A 19,576-nucleotide genomic window follows, 5' to 3' on the forward strand; every position below is an offset into this window, starting at 1 on the left:
TGAAGGGCCCAGTTCAGCGGTGCTTGAGATGAAGGGCCCTGTTCAGCGGTGCTTGAGACGGCGGTGCCCAGTGCAGCGGTGCTTGAGATGAAGGGCCCTGTTCAGCGGTGCTTGAGATAAAGGGCCCAGTTCAGCGGTGCTTGAAACGGCGGTGCCCAGTGCAGCGGTGCTTGAGATGAAGGGCCCAGTTCAGCGGTGCTTGAGGCGGCGGTGCCCAGTGCAGCGGTGCTTGAGATGAAGGGCCCAGTTCAGCGGTGCTTGAGGCGGCGGTGCCCAATGCAGCGGTGCTTGAGATGAAGGGCCCTGTTCAGCGGTGCTTGAGACGGCGGTGCCCAGTGCAGAGGTGCTTGAGATGAAGGGCCCAGTTCAGCGGTGCTTGAGACGGCGGTGCCCAGTGCAGCGGTGCTTGAGATGAAGGGCCCTGTTCAGCGGTGCTTGAGACGGCGGTGCCCAGTGCAGCGGTGCTTGAGATGAAGGGCCCAGTTCAGCGGTGCTTGAGATGAAGGGACCTGTTCAGCGGTGCTTGAGACGGCGGTGTCCAGTGCAGCGGTGCTTGAGATGAAGGGCCCTGTTCAGCGGTGCTTGAGATGAAGGGCCCTGTTCAGCGGTGCTTGAGGTAAAGGGCCCAGTTCAGCGGTGCTTGAGACGGCGGTGCCCAGTGCAGCGGTGCTTGAGATGAAGGGCCCAGTTCAGCGGTGCTTGAGACGGCGGTGCCCAGTGCAGCGGTGCTTGAGATGAATGACCCTGTTCAGCGGTGCTTGAGACGGCGGTGCCCAGTGCAGCGGTGCTTGAGATGAAGGGCCCAGTTCAGCGGTGCTTGAGATGGCGGTGCCCAGTGCAGCGGTGCTTGAGATGAAGGTCCCAGTTCAGCGGTGCTTGCGACGGCGGTGCCCAGTGCAGCGGTGCTTGAGATGAAGGGCCCTGTTCAGCGGTGCTTGAGACGGCGGTGCCCAGTGCAGCGGTGCTTGAGATGAAGGGCCCAGTTCAGCGGTGCTTGAGACGGCGGTGCCCAGTGCAGCGGTGCTTGAGATGAAGGGCCCTGTTCAGCGGTGCTTGAGACGGCGGTGCCCAGTGCAGCGGTGCTTGAGATGAAGGGCCCAGTTCAGCGGTGCTTGAGATGAAGGGCCCTGTTCAGCGGTGCTTGAGATGAAGGGCCCAGTAAAGCGGTGCTTGAGATGAAGGGCCCTGTTCAGCGGTGCTTGAGACAGCGGTGCCCAGTGCAGCGGTGCTTGAGATGAAGGGCCCTGTTCAGCGGTGCTTGAGATAAAGGGCCCAGTTCAGCTGTGCTTGAGACGGCGGTGCCCAGTGCAGCGGTGCTTGAGATGAAGGGCCCAGTTCAGCGGTGCTTGAGACGGCGGTGCCCAGTGCAGCGGTGCTTGAGATGAAGGGCCCTGTTCAGCGATGCTTGAGACGGCGGTGCCCAGTGCAGCGGTGCTTGAGATGAAGGGCCCTGTTCAGCGGTGCTTGAGACGGCGGTGCCCAGTGCAGCGGTGCTTGAGATGAAGGGCCCAGTTCAGCGGTGCTTGAGACGGCGGTGCAGCGGTGCTTGAGATGAAGGGCCCTGTTCAGCAGTGCTTGAGACGGCGGCGCCCAGTGCAGCGGTGCTTGAGATGAAGGGCCCAGTTCAGCGGTGCTTGAGATGAAGGGCCCTGTTCAGCGGTTCTTGAGACGGCGGTGCCCAGTGCAGCGGTGCTTGAGATGAAGGGTCGTGTTCAGCGGTGCTTGAGATAAAGGGCCCAGTTCAGCGGTGCTTGAGATGGTGGTGCCCAGTGCAGCGGTGCTTGAGATGAAGGGCCCAGTTCAGCGGTGCTTGAGACAGCGGTGCCCAGTGCAGCGGTGCTTGAGATGAAGGGCCCTGTTCAGCAGTGCTTGTCACGGCGGTGCCCAGTGCAGCGGTGCTTGAGATGAAGGGCCCAGTTCAGCGGTGCTTGAGACGGCGGTGCCCAGTGCAGCGGTGCTTGAGATGAAGGGCCCTGTTCAGCGGTGCTTGAGGTAAAGGGCCCAGTTCAGCGGTTCCGGCCATGGTGGGGAGGTCATTTGCCACCTGTCCTGTGGCTGGCGGGGCCCTCCTGCCCATCTGTCCTGTGGCTGGCAGGGCCCTCCTGGGCAGCTGTGCCGGGGCTGTTGGTGGCCTCCTGCCCACCTGGGATGGGGCTGGCGGGCCCTCCTGGCCAGCTGGGCTGATGGCAGTGTTGTCGGGCGTGCTGCCCTTCCCAGCCTTCCCTGATCGCCTGTGGCCCTTCCCCACCTTGGGCGGTGTGCCAGCTGTCTCTACACTTCCTGCCGGAGCCATTGTAAGGGTTTTAGTCCCTGGTGTTTTCACCCTCTCGTGCCGGCCACTGCCTATCTTGGGATGTTTCTCCGGGGGTGGGCTGCCCGTGCCTTGGCTTGGCACCAAACTGGCTGCCCTGGAGGGTGGGGCACTCCACAGTCCATGGCGGACTGTGATGACAGGGGCCGGTTTTGTCGTGGCTGAGGTGCTGACTGTAGTCCTATGACATGGACGGTGTGGGGGAGTTGGTGGAAAGAGGTTGAGTTTAGACAGGAAAAGCTTTTTAGGAGCAGTGGGACGGGTAGGTGTAGTGGGTATGGGAGTGGAGGAAGAGGTTGTGGTTGTAGGAGTTGTAAGTCTGGTGTCTTTGGGTGCAGGTGCTTGGGCTGGAGGCTGTCGTGAGGTGGATGGATGTTGGGTGGGTGGCTGCCTGCGTTTGTGTATCTTGGAAGAGGGGGTCACAGACACACTGGGAGAGGACACAGTGGACGTGTAAAGGGCAGTGGGGGTTGTGACTGCACGTGTGCGGGGGTTCTGGTGTGTGTGCTGCTGAGGGACGTAGTGGCTGAAGATGTTGTGCATGCAGGTGTGAGTGGAGACGTGACAGGGAGGGAGGAGGGAGACGAGGAGGAGGGGGACACAGTGGAGGCAGTGGGTGTTGGTATGTCTCTATGGGGATGTTGCTTGTGTGAATGCCTGTGTGATATGTGGTGCTTATGTCTGGCTGAGCTTCCCTTGGGTGTTGAGGTGTGTGCAGGCTGGTCTGATGGTGTGTCTGGGATAGGCAGAGGTACAGGTGATAGGGTATGGGTGGAGGAAGTTGGAGGGGGAGGCTAGAGACAGGGACAATGGCTGCCATCAGTGCTGAGGCCAGAGTCTGGAACGATCGCTGAAGGGCAGCCTGACCAGAATGAATGCCCTCCAGGTATGCATTACTCTGGTGCACCTCCCTTTCTACGCCCTGGATGGCATTCAAAATGGTAGACTGCCCAACAGTGAGCGTCCTCAGGAGGTCAATGACCTCACTGAGGGCAGCAGGGGTGACTGGGGCAGGGCCTGAGGTGCCTGGGGCGAAGGAGATGCCCACCTTCCTGGGTGAGCGGGCACGGGCCAAACGCTGAGGGGCTGCTGGGAGGGCGGTGCTGGTGCGGTGGGTGGCAGCTGTACCTGTTGTTGCGGGGGGCACAGATGTTGCCGCCACCACAAGGGAGCTCCCTTCAGAGGACGAGTCGGTGTCACTGATGTCTGCCCGAGTCCCCGCTGTGGAGCTCATCTCGCCCTCCGTCCCACTGGTGAATTCGGAGTCCGTTGCGTGGCCCTCCATGGCCATGTGGGATGCAGCTCCCTCGTGCTCCGATGCCACTTCTCCTCCGCCTGATGATGCTAATGCATACATGAACAGGAAGACCACAAAAAAGGTGGGGGGGGAGAATAAAGACATGTTGAGTGCATGCATTGGGGACACCGTTGGCGGACAGGACAGACACAGAAGCCCCTTGCACTACGCCGCGCACTTTGGGTCGACTACTCAATCCGTGGGACATGGCCTACAAGCCTATGGACGACATCTGCACACATAGATGACACAGGGCCATGAATAGCTGTACTTGGCACCCTACAGAGGTGGGGGGCGGGGGCACAGGGCCATGCCTTACGGAGGGGCCTAGCCTACATAAATCGCCCTGGCCTAGGGATACCCACAGCCCTCCTTCCCCACCCAGACACCTCCACTGCGCGCAGTCATCAGAATGAGAGTGTACTCACCCCCTTGTGTCTGCTGTGATGTCCTCACGCGCCCATCCAAATCGGGGTAGGCCACCGCCAGGATCCGGGACATCAGGGGGGTCAAAGTCCGACTGGCACCCCTCCCACGTTGGGAGGCTATCCCCAGCTGAGCCTCCGCCATCTTCTTGATCCAGCGGCGGATGTCCTCCCATCTCTTCCGGCAGTGGGTGCCCCGTCTGTGGTGGACCCCCAGGGTCCGGACGTCCTTGGCGATGGCACGCCAAATATCGATCTTCTGGTGGGCGCTGACCTATGTGAAATGTACAGGGGGAGAAGAATAGTCATCACCTTCTGCACCCTCAATGTGAGTGGCCCCCCATCCCTACCCTTGCCATGTGGCACATGCTCTCACCGTCGTTTGATGCATGCCTCAATCGCTCCCCTCCCCACCATCTTTCATCCACCCCACTCAACACAGGCATAGCCCATAAAGCATGCTCCCAGTGTATTTACCTGTTTGTCTGGAGGACCGTAGAGTAGTGCGTACTGGGGGAGGACCCCATCCACAAGTTTATCCAACCCCTGAGCAGTGAAGGCAGGGGCCCTTTCCCCAGTCGCATGAGCCATTGTCTCTTCCAGACCGAGGTCACAGCAGCACTTGCAGTGTAGGTCCTCTCCTGTCGAAGATCAGGTATCGAGTGATTAAGCAGATAGAAAATGACGGTCACGCCCGCGGCGGTGTGTACCGCGGCGGTGCATACCGCGACCGCCGGCGCACATCGTCATTGGCTCCTGAGACCCATAGGGTTCAATGTTAACCAATGCTGCTTTGCGCCGCGGTCTTCGACTGCCTACCGCCACGGTGTGCCACGCCAGCGCATTTACCTCACATCCCATAGTCGCACTTTACAGGTCAGGCAGCCGCCATTTCAGGGGCCCACATGGCTTACTTTTTACTGCGTCACACATACCTAGGCCTTGCATCAACAGTCATACAAACCATTCAATGGATTGAGAATCGTGTTATGTGCAAGCTGTGGTTACGTACCTGTGGGTTGATTGACTCTGTGCTTGCTGTTGTCCTTAATAGGCACCGTCCGCTGGGACATGCGAGGAGATGGAGGAATCCTCCGGTGTACAGACCGCTGGTGGACCTGTCGACAATGGAGGAAAGACATGTCATACTGACATACAGGCTTGACCGAGCCACTATTCATGAAATGTGTGCCCAGCTGGAGCCAGACCTGATGTCACCAATTCGCCAACCCACAGGGATCCCCCCTCTAGTGCAGGTGCTGTCAGTGCTCCATTTCCTAGCAAGTGGGTCATTTCAAACAACAGTGGCCATATCAGCAGGGATGTCCCAGCCTATGTTTTCCAAGGTGTTGTCCAGAGTGTTGTCTGCCCTGCTGAAATACATGCGCAGCTACATCGTTTTCCCTGAGGTGGGGGATTTGCCTACAGTGAAGGGTGATTTCTATACCCTTGGACATATCCCCAACATCATAGGTGCCATTGATGGAACCCATGTAGCTTTGGTACCCCCCCACAGGAGTGAACAGGTGTACAGAAACAGGAAGAGTTATCATTCGATGAATGTGCAAATGGTGTGTTTGGCAGACCAGTACATCTCCCATGTTAATGCCAAGTACCCTGGCTCAGTGCATGACGCGTACATCATGCGGAATAGCAGCATCCCTTACGTGATGGGTCAACTCCAGAGGCACCGTGTGTGGCTAATTGGTGACTCTGGTTACCCCAACCTGTCATGGCTACTGACCCCAGTGAGGAATCCCAGGACAAGGGCAGAGGAACGCTACAATGAGGCCCATGGGCGGACCAGGAGGGTGATCGAACGCACCTTCGGCCTCCTGAAGGCCAGGTTCCGCTGCCTCCATATGACAGGTGGATCCCTATTCTACTCACCAAAGAAGGTGTGCCAGATCATCGTGGCCTGCTGTATGCTTCACAACCTGGCTTTGCGACGACAGGTGCCTTTTCTGCAGGAGGATTGTCCAGATGGTGGTGTTGTAGCAGCTGTGGAGCCTGTGGAGAGTGAAGACGAGGAAGCCGAAGAAGACGACATAGACAACAGGAACACAGTAATACAGCAGTATTTCCAATGACACACAGGTAAAAATACACACCGGCATATTACATATACTTAAACACTACTACCTCTCTACTGTCTGTCCTTTTCACCCAGTGTATGTTAACTGAGTTGTGACTTTCCCTTCCGATTTCAGAGATGTGGGCCCCACTGTGTGACATCTGCTTTGTTTCCCCATGGACTACAGCTGTGTGACATTGGTATGTTGGCATCACAATGTAAATAAGCATTTTGGCACGGTAATGTCTAATACATTTCTTCAAAATCACAGCCAGTTGCAAATCAGTGAGGGGTGATGGTGGAGGAATGTCCATGGCAGAGTCCAGACTATTTGTATCACAGGTGCATTGTCCAAATGCCTGTGGAAAGTGGAGCTGGGGCAGTTTAAGGATGGACAGGGTGACAATGTGGGACAGTGGGATGACAATCAGGGAGGTATCCTTTCCTGGCGGGGGTCTTGGCATCTTACTCTGTCTTCTTCCTGGATGTCAGGGACCGCTTGCGGGGTGGTTCTCCTTCTGCAGGGGGTGGGGTGCTGGTGGCCTGTTGGTCCTGTGGCGGGGCCTCCTGTCCACTAGCGCCGGCAGAGGTGGTAGGCAGTTCTTGGTCCATGCTAGTGTCAGGGGCCCTTTGTGGTGCCACAGTGTCCCGCAATGTGGTGACTACCAGATTCAGAGCCGCTACAATGGTGCCCAGGGCAGAACTGATGGTTTGTAGTTCCTCCCTGAAGCCCAAATACTGTTCCTCCTGCAGGAGCTGGATCTCCTGAAACCTGACCAGTACCGTCGCCATTGTCTCCTGGGAATGATGGTAGGCTCCCATGATGGAGGAGAGGGCCTCGTGGAGAGTGGGTTCCCTGGGCCTGTCCCCCCCCGTCGCACAGCAGCCCTCCCAGTTCCCCTGTTTCCCTGGGCCTCTGTCCCCTGGACCGTGTGCCCACTACCACTGCCCCCAGGTCCCTGTTGTTGTTGGGGTGGTGGGTTAACCTGGGTGCCCTGTAGTGGTGGACACACCGCTGATTGACGTGTCCTGGGGACAGAGGGATGGGCCCGCTGGGTGGGTGCTGTGCTGGTGTTCCCAGAGGGGGGAAGGTCTACTGTGGCCTGTGGCTGTCTGATGGGAACCGACTGTCCCGAGGTCCCCGATGGGCCGGGCTGGTCATCTAGATCCAGGTCGACAGAGGTGCTGTCATCACTGTGGGCCTCTTCTGGGGGTGGAGTGGAAATGTGTGGACCCTCCTGTGCGGTGACGTGGCGTTCGGGTCCTGCAGGGGTATTAAACCATGATTATTGCATCTGTGTGTGCCATAGTGTGCAATGGGTGGGTGCCCGTGTACCCCAGTGCTTGCATTCCTGTGTGGGGGCTTTTGTGATGGTGGTTTGGGGGGGGGGGGGATGTGCAGTGGGCATGCTTTGGTGATGGGTGTCCATGCTTTGTGGTCGCATGCAGGGCTTGGGGTTGAGATGGGTGGGTTGTGATGGTGAGACATTTGCAAGGAGTAGGTGTGATGGGGGTGAGGGTGAGGGTGGGGGTATGAGTTGGCATGCCGGTGGGGGATGAAGTAGTGAAGATGAGACTTACCAGAGTCCATTCCTCCAGATACTCCTGCGAGGCCCTCAGGATGCAGGATCGCCAAGACCTGCTCCTCCCATGTTGTAAATTCTGGGGGAGGAGGTGGTGGTCCGCCGCCAGTCCGCTGAACCGCAATGTTGTACCTGGATACCGTTGAACGCTCCTTCCCCCGTAGGTCGTTCCACCGCTTCCTGATGTCATCCCTATTTCTTGGGTGCTGTCCCACAGCGTTGACCCTGTCGACTATTCTGATCCATAGCTCCATCTTCCTGGCAATGGAGGTGTGCTGCACCTGTGTTCCGAAGAGCTGTGGCTCTACCCGTACGATTTCCTCCACCATGACCCTGAGTTCATCCTCAGAAAACCTGGGGTGTCTTTGTGGTGCCGCCATGGGGTGGTGTGGGTGATGTGTGGGGTGGATTGTGTGGTGCTAAGTGTGTTGATGTGTATTGGTGTGTTGTGTGAAGTGCGTGGTAATATTGCTGGGTGATGGTATGATGCGCGTCTGGGTGCTCGGATCTCTATTTCTCTGTGCGTGGTCCCGATTCCCGAAGAAACCAAATCCATCATGAACTCTATCCACTCCTGCGCCCCTTCGGACCCCTGCCCGCACTTCATCTTTAACAAAGCCGACGACATCATCGCCCCGCACCTCCAGACCGTCATCAACTCTTCTTTTTCTTCTGCTACCTTCCCCGAATGCTGGAAACATGCCGAAGTCAACGCCCTACTAAAGAAACCTACGGCTGACCCGAGCGACCTGAAAAACTTCCGCCCCATCTCTCTTCTGCCTTTCCCAGCCAAAGTAATAGAGAAGACCGTCAACAAACAGCTGACCACCTTCCTGGAAGACAACAACCTGCTCGACCCCTCACAAACCGGATTCCGAACCAACCACAGCACTGAAACCGCCCTCATCTCAGTCACTGATGACATCAGAACCCTGATGGACAACGGTGAAACAGTCTCCCTCATTCTGCTCGACCTCTCGGCTGCCTTTGACACCGTCTATCACCGCACCCTAATCCCCCGCCTCCGCTCCACCAGAATCCAAGGCCAGGCCCTGGACTGGATCGCCTCCTTCCTCTCAAACCGTTCCCAAAGAGTTTACCTCCCTCCGCTTCGCTCAGAACCCACCGAGATCATCTGCGGCGTACCCCAAGGCTCATCACTCAGCCCGACACTCTTCAATGTCTACATGAGCCCCCTCGCCAACATCGTACGCAAGCACGACATCATCATCACCTCCTACGCCGACGACACGCAACTTATACTCTCCCTCACCAAGGACCCCGTCAGCGCCAAGACCAACCTACAAGAGGGTATGAAGGACGTCGCAGATTGGATGAGGCTCAGCCGCCTAAAGCTGAACTCTGAAAAAACGGAAGTCCTCATCCTCGGCAACACCCCGTCCGTCTGGGACGACTCCTGGTGGCCCACAGCCCTCGGCACCGCACCGACCCCCACAGACCACGCCCGCAACCTCGGCTTCATCTTGGACCCTCTTCTCACCATGACCAAGCAAGTCAACGCCGTGTCCTCCGCCTGCTTCCTCACCCTCCGCATGCTCCGCAAGATCTTCCGCTGGATCCCCGCCGACACCAGAAAAACCGTGACCCACGCCCTCGACACGAGCCGCCTGGACTATGGCAACACCCTCTACGCCGGGACCACAGCCAAACTCCAAAATCGCCTGCAACGCATTGAAAATGCCTCGGCCCGCCTCATCCTCGACATACCCCGCAGCAGCCACATCTCCGCACACCTGAGACACCTGCACTGGCTCCCAGTCAGCAAAAGGATCACCTTCCGACTTCTCACCCACGCACACAAAGCCCTCCACGACAAGGGACCGGAATACCTCAACAGACGCCTCAGCTTCTACGTCCCCACCCGCCTCCTCCGCTCCTCTGGCCTCGCACTCGCTGCTGTCCCTCGCATCCGCCGCTCCACGGCGGGTGGGAGATCTTTCTCCTTCCTGGCGGCCAAGACCTGGAACTCCCTCCCCACCAGCCTCAGGACCACCCAGGACCACTCCGCTTTCCGGAGACTCCTAAAGACCTGGCTGTTCGAGCAGCGATAACCCCCCCTTTTTCCCCTAGCGCCTTGAGACCCGCACGGGTGAGTAGCGCGCTTTATAAATGTTAATGATTTGATTTGATTTGATTTCTCTAGGAGTGGAGGTTTTTGTGTGATGTGGGTGTGTGTTTTATAGTGTATTGGGTGTGTGGGTGTGGTGTGTGTATGTGTATCAGGTGTGTGTATTTTGAATTGTCCAATGTGGCTGTGTGTTGTAAGTGTGTGTGTATTTTGAGCGCGGCGGTGTGTACCACTAATAGAATACCGCGGTTCTAAGACCGACGCGTGGATTCGTGTGTCGTGATAGTGTGGGCGTATTTCTGTTGGCGTGACGGTGTCGGTTTGGTTATCGCCAGTTTCTCGCTGGCCTTTGGTGTGGCGGACTTTTGTGGATGTCTGTATTTTGGCGGTTAGCGTGTTGTGGGTCAGAATGACCGTGGCGGTTTACCGCGGCCGCAGCGGTATGTTGGCGGTCTTCTGACAGCGGTATGCGCCTTTTAACGCCAAGGTTGTAATGACCCCCTATATGTGCATTTCTCATTAGCATAATAAATGAAGGATAATTATGAAAATATCATTTCATTAGGATATCATAATACCAATACATTTGAATAGAGTTGCATAAATATGACTTGTGTATGACTTTTCTACATTTCTTCTTATAAGTGAACCTCAATTATATAGCTTCCAGTGCACCACATTTACATGTAATCCGTTTGAACACACAATATGTATTGTTGTGATAATTTTCATTGACATTTCTGAAACACATATGCAGCTTTGCTCCTTCAACAGCCCCTATTTGACTATCTTAAGCTTGAGCCTACACCGAGTCCTTACCTTTAGAATTCAAGATATGAATGCTCAAAGCCCATTCCATGTTGATTAGCTTCTGTGCTTGCAGCAACTGCGCTACATCTGCCTTATTCATCCTACTTAGAGTTAGCACCACCCTCCACACAGTCAAGCAGATGGAAATGATAGCTTAAAGTATCATCACTAGCGTGACATGCAGGGCTTGCTGGATATCGGAGTCTGGCAGCAGTGACGGCATGTAATCTCTGAAACATGTAGACTTCCTGAAAGCTAGTGCCTGCCATGACGTGATGCTTCAGTTTCCTTTTGGAGCAAACCTGGACCTCAGTATTGTTCAACATATGAACCTTGAACGTTAATAAATAATGTCATAACTGTTAATTTAGGAATCATGCAGGGAAATAAAATATAGATTTCACATTTCATTTAATTATGGGTGCAATACAACAATCTTATTGATTAGTATCATGTACTCTTGCATGCTTGAAAGAATAACTAAAATGACCATCATGTAGTTGGATAACAACATTGACCTTACTACTGCTCTGTTCAAAGGCACTGAGCCACTAGAGAACTCCTTTGTTAAGGGCAAGCTTCCCCAACCATTAGCATGTCTGGGTAAATATGTTTATGAGTCCCACTTTGAATGACTGACTGATCAAGCTGTTGAATTATAAGATGAATCCAGCAGCTCCAGAATAGTGTAAATGCATTGTGAAGGGAATTTCATCGTTGAGAGGAGTATCACATCATCACATTCCAGTGCTTGCCATTTTTCATGAGGGAAATCTACTCACAACAGTTAGTGGTCTACGTTTTTTCATATGTCTTGGTGGGCAGAACTTGTGGAGTTTCACTCCACTGAATTCCGTGGAGTTACATGAAAACTCCACAAGATGCTATGGACTTCCGTGAATGAGAGGAAATCATGATCCTGCGCTGCTCGCACTGATTTTTAACTCTGGGAGCTCATTCTGCACTGAGCACCATGAAGCATGCCAGAGGGCGGTGCTGCTTAAGATGGTTTTTGTGTTGATTTTGCTGCCACTCGAGTAGATTTTCTACTTGAGCAGCAATTTTCTCAAAGTGAACGGTTGGGACCACCAGCAACCACCTGTTTTGGGAAAATCTCACTGGGTGCCCTCCTAGCACCCAAAAATCATGCTAGGGAAAGCCAATTCTCGCTCTCTCTTGCCAACTTACCATTGGCGAGCTGCGTGCAAGAAAAAACTCTGCCATGTGGTGGTTGGCAGAATTTGGCTGGAACTCTGCATTGTAAGGCAAATGGAGTGGAATTTATTGCCCACCCCTGTTGAGCACTCACCCACCGCTCTGGTAGCTCACTCCTCTGCAGCATCCATACATCAGAATGAGGGACTCCAGAACTATTAAGAGCAATATTTTACATGCTTTTGGTGCCCAAAGGCAACTTATCAGCTGTGGTGTTGGACATGGAGTCCTTTGTGAATCATCCCCGCAAAATGTAAAACTATTTGCAATGCTCCTGGTAACTCGAATGTGGAAAATATATCCTAAGTCAAAGTGACCAATGGCTGATAGGGACTGACCTAAATACCATCTTGATGTATGTTTGCTGCTGCTGTTAACATGAACTCTTGTTAGATAGCTGCAGCTGTCTTCACTTGTTGGAAGACTTTGCCAGGATACCAATGGGCCGTTTATAATTTAGGTTCCTACTCTGAAGTAAGCACGACATTCCGGCAAAAAACAGCACTTTAGAAGAATGCTTCAGATTTTAGCCGCCGTAAAAATAAAATACCATGGCTATAGCTGCTTAAAAGGTGATGGAAATATCTGAGAACTGAAAAAGCTGACTTCTAGTCTTTGGGACGGTGAAGCGTATAATGTAACTGGTTGATAGTGAGAGAATGTCCTTTTGCATGACTGGGCATACAACATATTCTTTGTTCAGGCTCTATGTTGTAGGCTAGAACAGAATTCTAAGTATTACAAGTCATCTATGATTCTGGGGGCGGGGTTACTTATTTAAATCTTCTGACAGCCAGTGTCCAACCACTGATGCAGAAGACACATTCCTCTGTTTCTAGGTGTGGTTCTCCAGACTACATAAGCAGCCCTTGCTCAAGGCTACGCTCTTCTCATACGGAGCTTTTAGTGCTGAGAAGAAGTCCTCTCTTTTGAAGCCAGTAAGTTTATTTCTTCTATTTGGTTGGAAAGTTGTTTCTCATTTGAAAAGATGTGCATACTAGCTTGCAAACGTAGTATGCTTCTAGCCGTGACGGTGTGGTGCTGGAGGGAGGTTTAATATGTTTAAACTTGTGTGGGGCGTGGAACGGATAAAACTAGTGTTAACTGGGTTCCGTTAGTAAATTATAGTAGTTGCTATAAATCTATTACAATACCTGGCACTTAAATGCTGTGTTTCTTAATTAGATTTAAACGTACAAATGCAACGACGAACGTAAAAAAAGAAAAAAACCTGAAACTGCCTTTTTTGCTCTTTTGGCTGCCTTTCATGGAAAACTGCAGAGCGAATCTTGCAGCGTGAGTCACTGGAAACGAATGATTCAGTTCTTGAAAAATGTGGGCACAAACAGCTCTTCTTCCTGGGCGTGTCATGTGAAGGCAAGCATCATTCCTGAATACAGTAGACGTGGAACTGTTCAGTGTGTCCTTAATGAACTTTCTTGGGTTTGGTGGCTGTGAAATCATTCGCTGCGCCTCAGAGGTGTGCTATGCAGAACACCCCCCCCCCCCCCCAAAATAATCATTGTATCAAAAAGAATCAGTTTAGCCTGCATCCAACACATTCTATTCTCTTTGAGCGGTTTTAATAGATTTAGGAAAAGTGCTAGCAATTCGTGAGGGTTTAACAATGAATCGGGTGCGGCTCTGGTACCGTCGCTGAGTTTTCTAGTCTGCTATAAACTTGCACTACAGGTTTTCTGTTCTATTCTGTGCGAGAACAAGGGTGTTTGCTTTCTTGGCTGGAGTACAAATCCTGCACTGCAAATCCAGGCATGCTGACTTGTACAGCTCAGTAGGAAAATATTCCAAAATCATATAGTGACATAAACAAGCTCCTTGCCACTAGGTAAGGACTGTTCGGGGTGGGCGAGGGAGAGGGTGTGCCCCACTCATAAGAAGTACTTTACATGTGGGAAAGGGGGGAGATATGCTTCAGTGCCATCTCCTGCAGTTACACAAAGAATGGAACGTATCTATAGTGGTGCTCAAATTAATGTGCTCAAAATAATGTAATACCCTCTTCCCCCAGAGGTTTTGTTTATATTATTTCAATGTAAACATCCCTTCTTTGATCTTTAACCCCTTAGCTGCTGGGCCTTTTCCCCCCCAGTGCTGAGCCCTTTTTTGGCTATTTGGGGTAGTTCGCGCTTAGGGCTTCATAACTTTTTGTCCACATAAGCTAACCACGCCAAATTTGCGTCCTTTTTTTCCAACATCCTAGGGATTCTAATGGTACCCAGAGTTTGTGGTTTACCCTGGAGGAGACCAAGAAAATAGCCAAAATACAGTGAAAATTTAGTTTTTTCCAAAAAAATGGGAAAAAAGGGCAGCCGAAGAAGGCTTGTGGTTTTTTCCCTGAAAATGCCATCAACAAAGGGTTTCTGGTGCTGAAATCACTATCTCCCCACCTTTCAGGAACGGGCAGACTTGAATCAGAAAACCACATTTTCCAACACAAATTTGGCATTTTACTGGGACATACCCCATTTTTACTATTTTTGGTGCTTTCAACCTCCTTCCAGTTAGTGACAGGAATGGGTGTGAAACCAATGCTGGATCCCGGAAAGCTAAACATTTCTGAAAACTAGACAAAATTCTGAATTCAGCAAGGGGTCATTTGTGTAGATCCTACAAGGTTTTCCTACAGAAAATAACAGCTGAAATAAAAAAATATTGAAATTGAGCTGAAAACAACAGCCATTTTTCTTTATGTTTTACTCTGTAACTTTTTCCTGCGATGTCAGATTTCTGAAAGCAATATACCGTTTTGTCTGCTGGACTCTTCTGGTTGCGGGGATATAAAGGGCTTATAGGTTCATCAAGAACCCTAGGTACCCAGAGCCAATAAATGAGGTGCACTCTGCAGTTGGTTTTCATTCTATACTGGGTATACAGCAATTCATTTGCTGAAATATGAGGAGTGAAAAAGAGGTATCAAGAAAACCTTTGCATTTCCAAAATGGGATCAAGATAAGGTTTTGAGGAGCAGTGGTTATTTGCACATCTTTGAATTCCGAGGTGCCCATACTAGCATGTGAATTGCAGGGCATTTCTCAAATAGACGTCTTTTTTACACACTCTCTTATATTTGGAAGGAAAAAATGTAGAGAAAGATAAGGGGCAATAACACTTGTTTTGCTATTCTATGTTCCCCCAAGTCTCCCGAAAAAAATGATACCTCACTTGTGTGGGTAGGCCTAGCGCCCGCGACAGGAAATGCCCCAAAACACAACGTGGACACATCCCATTTTTTCACAAAATACAGAGCTGTTTTTTTGCAAAGTGCCTACCTGTGGATTATGGCCTCTAGCTCAGCCGGCACATAGGGAAACCTACCAAACCTGTACATTTTTGAAAACTAGAGACCTAGGGGAATCCAAGATGGGGTGACTCGCGGGGCTCTGACCAGGTTCTGTTACCCAGAATCCTTTGCAAACCTCAAAAAGTGGCTAAAAAAACAAGTTTTCCTCACATTTCGGTGACAGAAAGTTCTGGAATCTGAGAGGAGCCTCAAATTTCCTTCCACCCAGCGTCCCCCCAAGTCTCCCGATAAAAATGATACCTCACTTGTGTGGGTAGGCCTAGCGCCCGCGACAGGAAATGCCCCAAAACACAACGTGGACACATCACAGAAAACAGAGCTGTTTTTTGCAAAGTGCCTACCTGTAGATTTTGGCCTCTAGCTCAGCCGGCACCTAGGGAAACCTACCAAACCTGTAAATTTTTGAAAACTAGAGACCTAGGGGAATCCAAGATGGGGTGACTCGCGGGGCTCTGACCAGGTTCTGTTACGCAGAATCCTTTGCAAACCTCAAAAGTGGCTGAAAAAACAAGTTTTCCTCACATTTCGGTGGCAGAAAGTTCTGGAATCGAAGAGGAGCCTCAAATTTCCTTCCACCCAGCGTCCCCCCAAGTCTCCCGATAAAAATGATACCTCACTTGTGTGGGTAGGCCTAGCGCCCGCGACAGGAAATGCCCCAAAACACAACGTGGACACATCACAGAAAACAGAGCTGTTTTTTGCAAAGTGCCTACCTGTAGATTTTGGCCTCTAGCTCAGCCGGCACCTAGGGAAACCTACCAAACCTGTACATTTCTGAAAACTAGAGACCTAGGGGAATCCAAGATGGGGTGACTCGCGGGGCTCGGACCAGGTTCTGTTACCCAGAATCCTTTGCAAACCTCAAAAAGTGGCTAAAAAAACAAGTTTTCCTCACATTTCGGTGACAGAAAGTTCTGGAATCTGAGAGGAGCCTCAAATTTCCTTCCACCCAGCGTCCCCCCAAGTCTCCCGATAAAAATGATACCTCACTTGTGTGGGTAGGCCTAGCGCCCGCGACAGGAAATGCCCCAAAACACAACGTGGACACATCACAGAAAACAGAGCTGTTTTTTGCAAAGTGCCTACCTGTAGATTTTGGCCTCTAGCTCAGCCGGCACCTAGGGAAACCTACCAAACCTGTGCATTTCTGAAAACTAGAGACCTAGGGGAATCCAAGGAGGGGTGACTTGCGGGGCTCGGACCAGGTTCTGTTACCCAGAATCCTTTGCAAACCTCAAAAAGTGGCTAAAAAAACAAGTTTTCCTCACATTTCGGTGACAGAAAGTTCTGGAATCTGAGAGGAGCCACAAATTTCCTTCCACCCAGCGTTCCCCCAAGCCTCCCGATAAAAATGATACCTCACTTGTGTGGTTAGGCCTGGTGCCTGCGACAGGAATAGATCACACAAAGGTCAATGTTGGTCCTTACGTGAGGCAGCTGTTGACCCTGGGGTGATCCATTCCTGACACAGACACTAGGTGTAGGCACTCAAGTGGGGTAGTGTTTTTATCAGGACAGGTGAGGAGTCACTGGGTGGTAGGAATATTGTGGATCCCAGCATATTCCTGTAGTTTGTGTGACAGAAATGCGAGAAAAATCGAGTTTTTTTTCAACATTTCAGCTTTGCAGGGTATTCTGGGTAAGAAAACTTTGGGGAAGCCACACAAGTCACACCTCTGTGGACTCCCCCGAATGTCTAGTTTCCAGAAATGTTTGGGTTTAGTGTGTTTCTCTATATGGCCGCCGAATCCAGGACCAATAAACAGGTGCCTGCCTTACAAAACCAGTTTGTTTTGCCATGGATAATTTTGATGTCTCCACAATATGATTTGGGTGGTGGAATTTGGGGCTGAACTAAATTGGGGAGCTCCCAAGAGAGCACTCTCTCTCTGCTTGCCGCCGCATTCACCTGCTCTCTGGGTTGACCTAACCCACTATTACCCAGTTGCACAAACAGCTTGCGAAGGGACAGCAGGACTGTCCTCATCACCTCCCTCATAATGTACTGGAAGAGGAGTTATCGAATGGGACTCCTCTGACTGAAAAATCACTCCCAGAGTCTGCGCCATTGTCCTATCCCTCAGATGCTGTCTCAGTATCTGATGTCTCAGTCTCTGATCCTATGTCAGAGCGGTCCTCTATAACCCGAGTGTAGGCAGCAGTCATCCATCAAGATGCCATCTCTGCTATTGGCTAAACTGTTGCTCTAAAACACTAGCCTACGTAGACAGTCACAAAATCGATGGTGTGTGAGATACGTGCAACAGTAGAGGCCACCTTACCTGCGCTTCTTCCCTCAATCAGCACGTACTTTCAAGACACTCAAAAAACACCTTGTCACATACCATTCGTCACAGTCTTTAGCACCTCCTGCGCCCAGTCCAACAATCATTATTGGTGCTCCCACTCCCTCCTCCTCGGATTCCCTCATTACCACCCAGCAAAAGTGCCCTTCATCTCTCCATAGACTTTGCTAATGTACTCAGCTATTTACATAAAATACAGATTTGCTCTTTGCAGTAGGCATATAAACCTTCTGCGCTTCTTTATGGCACTAAAACTGCCACTAGACAAGTCGGACCCTTTTCCCCCCAGGGAAACCACACACATATTGACAAAAGTGATATATATATGACAGCCAGTCACCTGAAACTCAACTCAAGCAAAACCGAAATAATCCTCTTTGGCCCACACAAAAACACCTGGGACCCCTCATGGTGGCCCACCACGCTAGGCCCTGCACCCACCCCCGCCAACCACGCACGCAACCTCAGCATCATCCTAGACTCCTCCCTCTCGATGACCCAACAAATCAACGCTCTCACCTCCTCATGCTTCAACACACTCCGTATACTGAAAAACATTCAAATGGATCCCCACAGAGACCAGAAAAACTGTCACTCACGCACACATCAGCAGCAGGCTTGATTACGGAAACGCCCTCTACGCCGGCACCACTCTAAAACTCAAGCGCAAACTACACGCATCTAGAACTCAGCAGCACGACTCATCCTCGACCTCCGCCGACACAAACACATCTCTCCACACCTCAAATCCCTCCACTGGCTCCCCATTGACAAAAGGATCACCTTCAAGATCCTCATCCTCGCACACAAATCACTCCACAACACAGGCCCTGCCTACCTCAACGAGAGTCACCTTCCACACCCCCACATGAAACGTCCGCTCAGCTGACCTCTCTCTCGCCTCTGTCCCCCGCATCAAACACACCACCACCGGGGGCAGATCCTTCTCCTACCTTGCACCCAAAACCTGGAACGCCCTCACAACCCACCTTCGCAAGACCCAAAACCTACTTCTTTTGAGGAAGGGCCTCAAAACCTGGCTTTTCGAACAGTGAACCTCCCAGCCCCTTTCCCTCCCCCACCCCCCCCCAAGCGCCTTGAGACCCTCACAGGTGAGTAGCACACTTTATAAATCTCTTTGGTATATATAGATCTACCTCTATATATATATATATATCTATGTACATAGATATATCTATAGATATATCCATGTACATAGATATATCTATCTACATAGATATATAAATATAGATCTATATATAGATCTATTTTTTTTAGTTGTTGTATGGTTTCCTTGGGGGCCAAAATGGCCCCCAGGGAAACCCTACAACATCTAAAAAAAAAATTGCCCCCACAGGGGGTCACCCTGCCCACGGACGACCCCCTGTCATTTTTTTTTTTTTTTTAATTATTTAAAAAAAAAAAAAAAAAAACAATCCCCTGGGGGGAAAAGGTAGGTGCCCCCCCAGGGGGCACCTACCTTTTTTTTTTTTATTAATTATGCCCCCGGGGGGGGCGGCCCGTTTTCCGAGGGGGCCGCCCCCCCAAAGTGAAATCCCTGGCGTCTAGTGGTGTTTCCTGGCCCCCGATCGCAGCTGTGCTGCGATCGGGGGCCAGGAAACACTTTGAGAAGGCCTCGTAAGAAAGGGGAGACTCTCCCCCTTTCTTACGAGGCCTTCTCAAAAAAAAAAAAATCCTCGGGTGATACCCTTCCTGGTGTCGGCCACTGGTCGTGACCCGCACCAGGGAGGGTGTGTGGGCGTCGGCCAGTGGCCGACGCCCGCACCTAACAGGTTAAGCACATGGATTTCATTTTATGTAAAGGCGAGAGTTTCATTAATTGAAGATGATTGGCATCGTTCAGCAATTTAAATATGAAAGTTAGTTATGTTTTCTGAATACAAATTCTATGTTAAGCTATTGAGATTTCGAGGAACTGAATTCCAGGTTGAAAAAGCTCAGGTCAGATGGCGGCTGGTGTCTCATAACACAAGGAACCAAATTTAGAGCACTCTGCGCTGGTTTTTGTTACAAAAATGATACAAACCGGTGGAAAGCGTTGATTTATGTATTTACGTTTTGTGCAGGAAAGAAGTCCGAAAGTTACGCCAAATAGCACCTTGTGCTAGCTTACGTCAAGAGGA

The 19,576-nt window shown here is 51.5% G+C and overlaps 1 protein-coding gene across 1 annotated transcript in view; it reads left to right on the plus strand.

The window, feature by feature from the left end:
- The first annotated feature begins 12,606 nt into the window (after positions 1 to 12,606).
- The window catches only part of LOC138287986 (annexin A1-like), a 150,339-nt gene continuing 143,369 nt past the window's right edge, over positions 12,607 to 19,576 (plus strand). Inside the window, exon 1 of the mRNA XM_069229060.1 lies at positions 12,607 to 12,742. The gene's annotated coding sequence lies outside the window, so the exon portion shown is untranslated. The remainder of the gene's footprint in view (positions 12,743 to 19,576) is intronic.

This window comes from Pleurodeles waltl, chromosome 1_1 (assembly GCF_031143425.1).
Source record: "Pleurodeles waltl isolate 20211129_DDA chromosome 1_1, aPleWal1.hap1.20221129, whole genome shotgun sequence".
NCBI classification, from domain to species: domain Eukaryota; kingdom Metazoa; phylum Chordata; class Amphibia; order Caudata; family Salamandridae; genus Pleurodeles; species Pleurodeles waltl.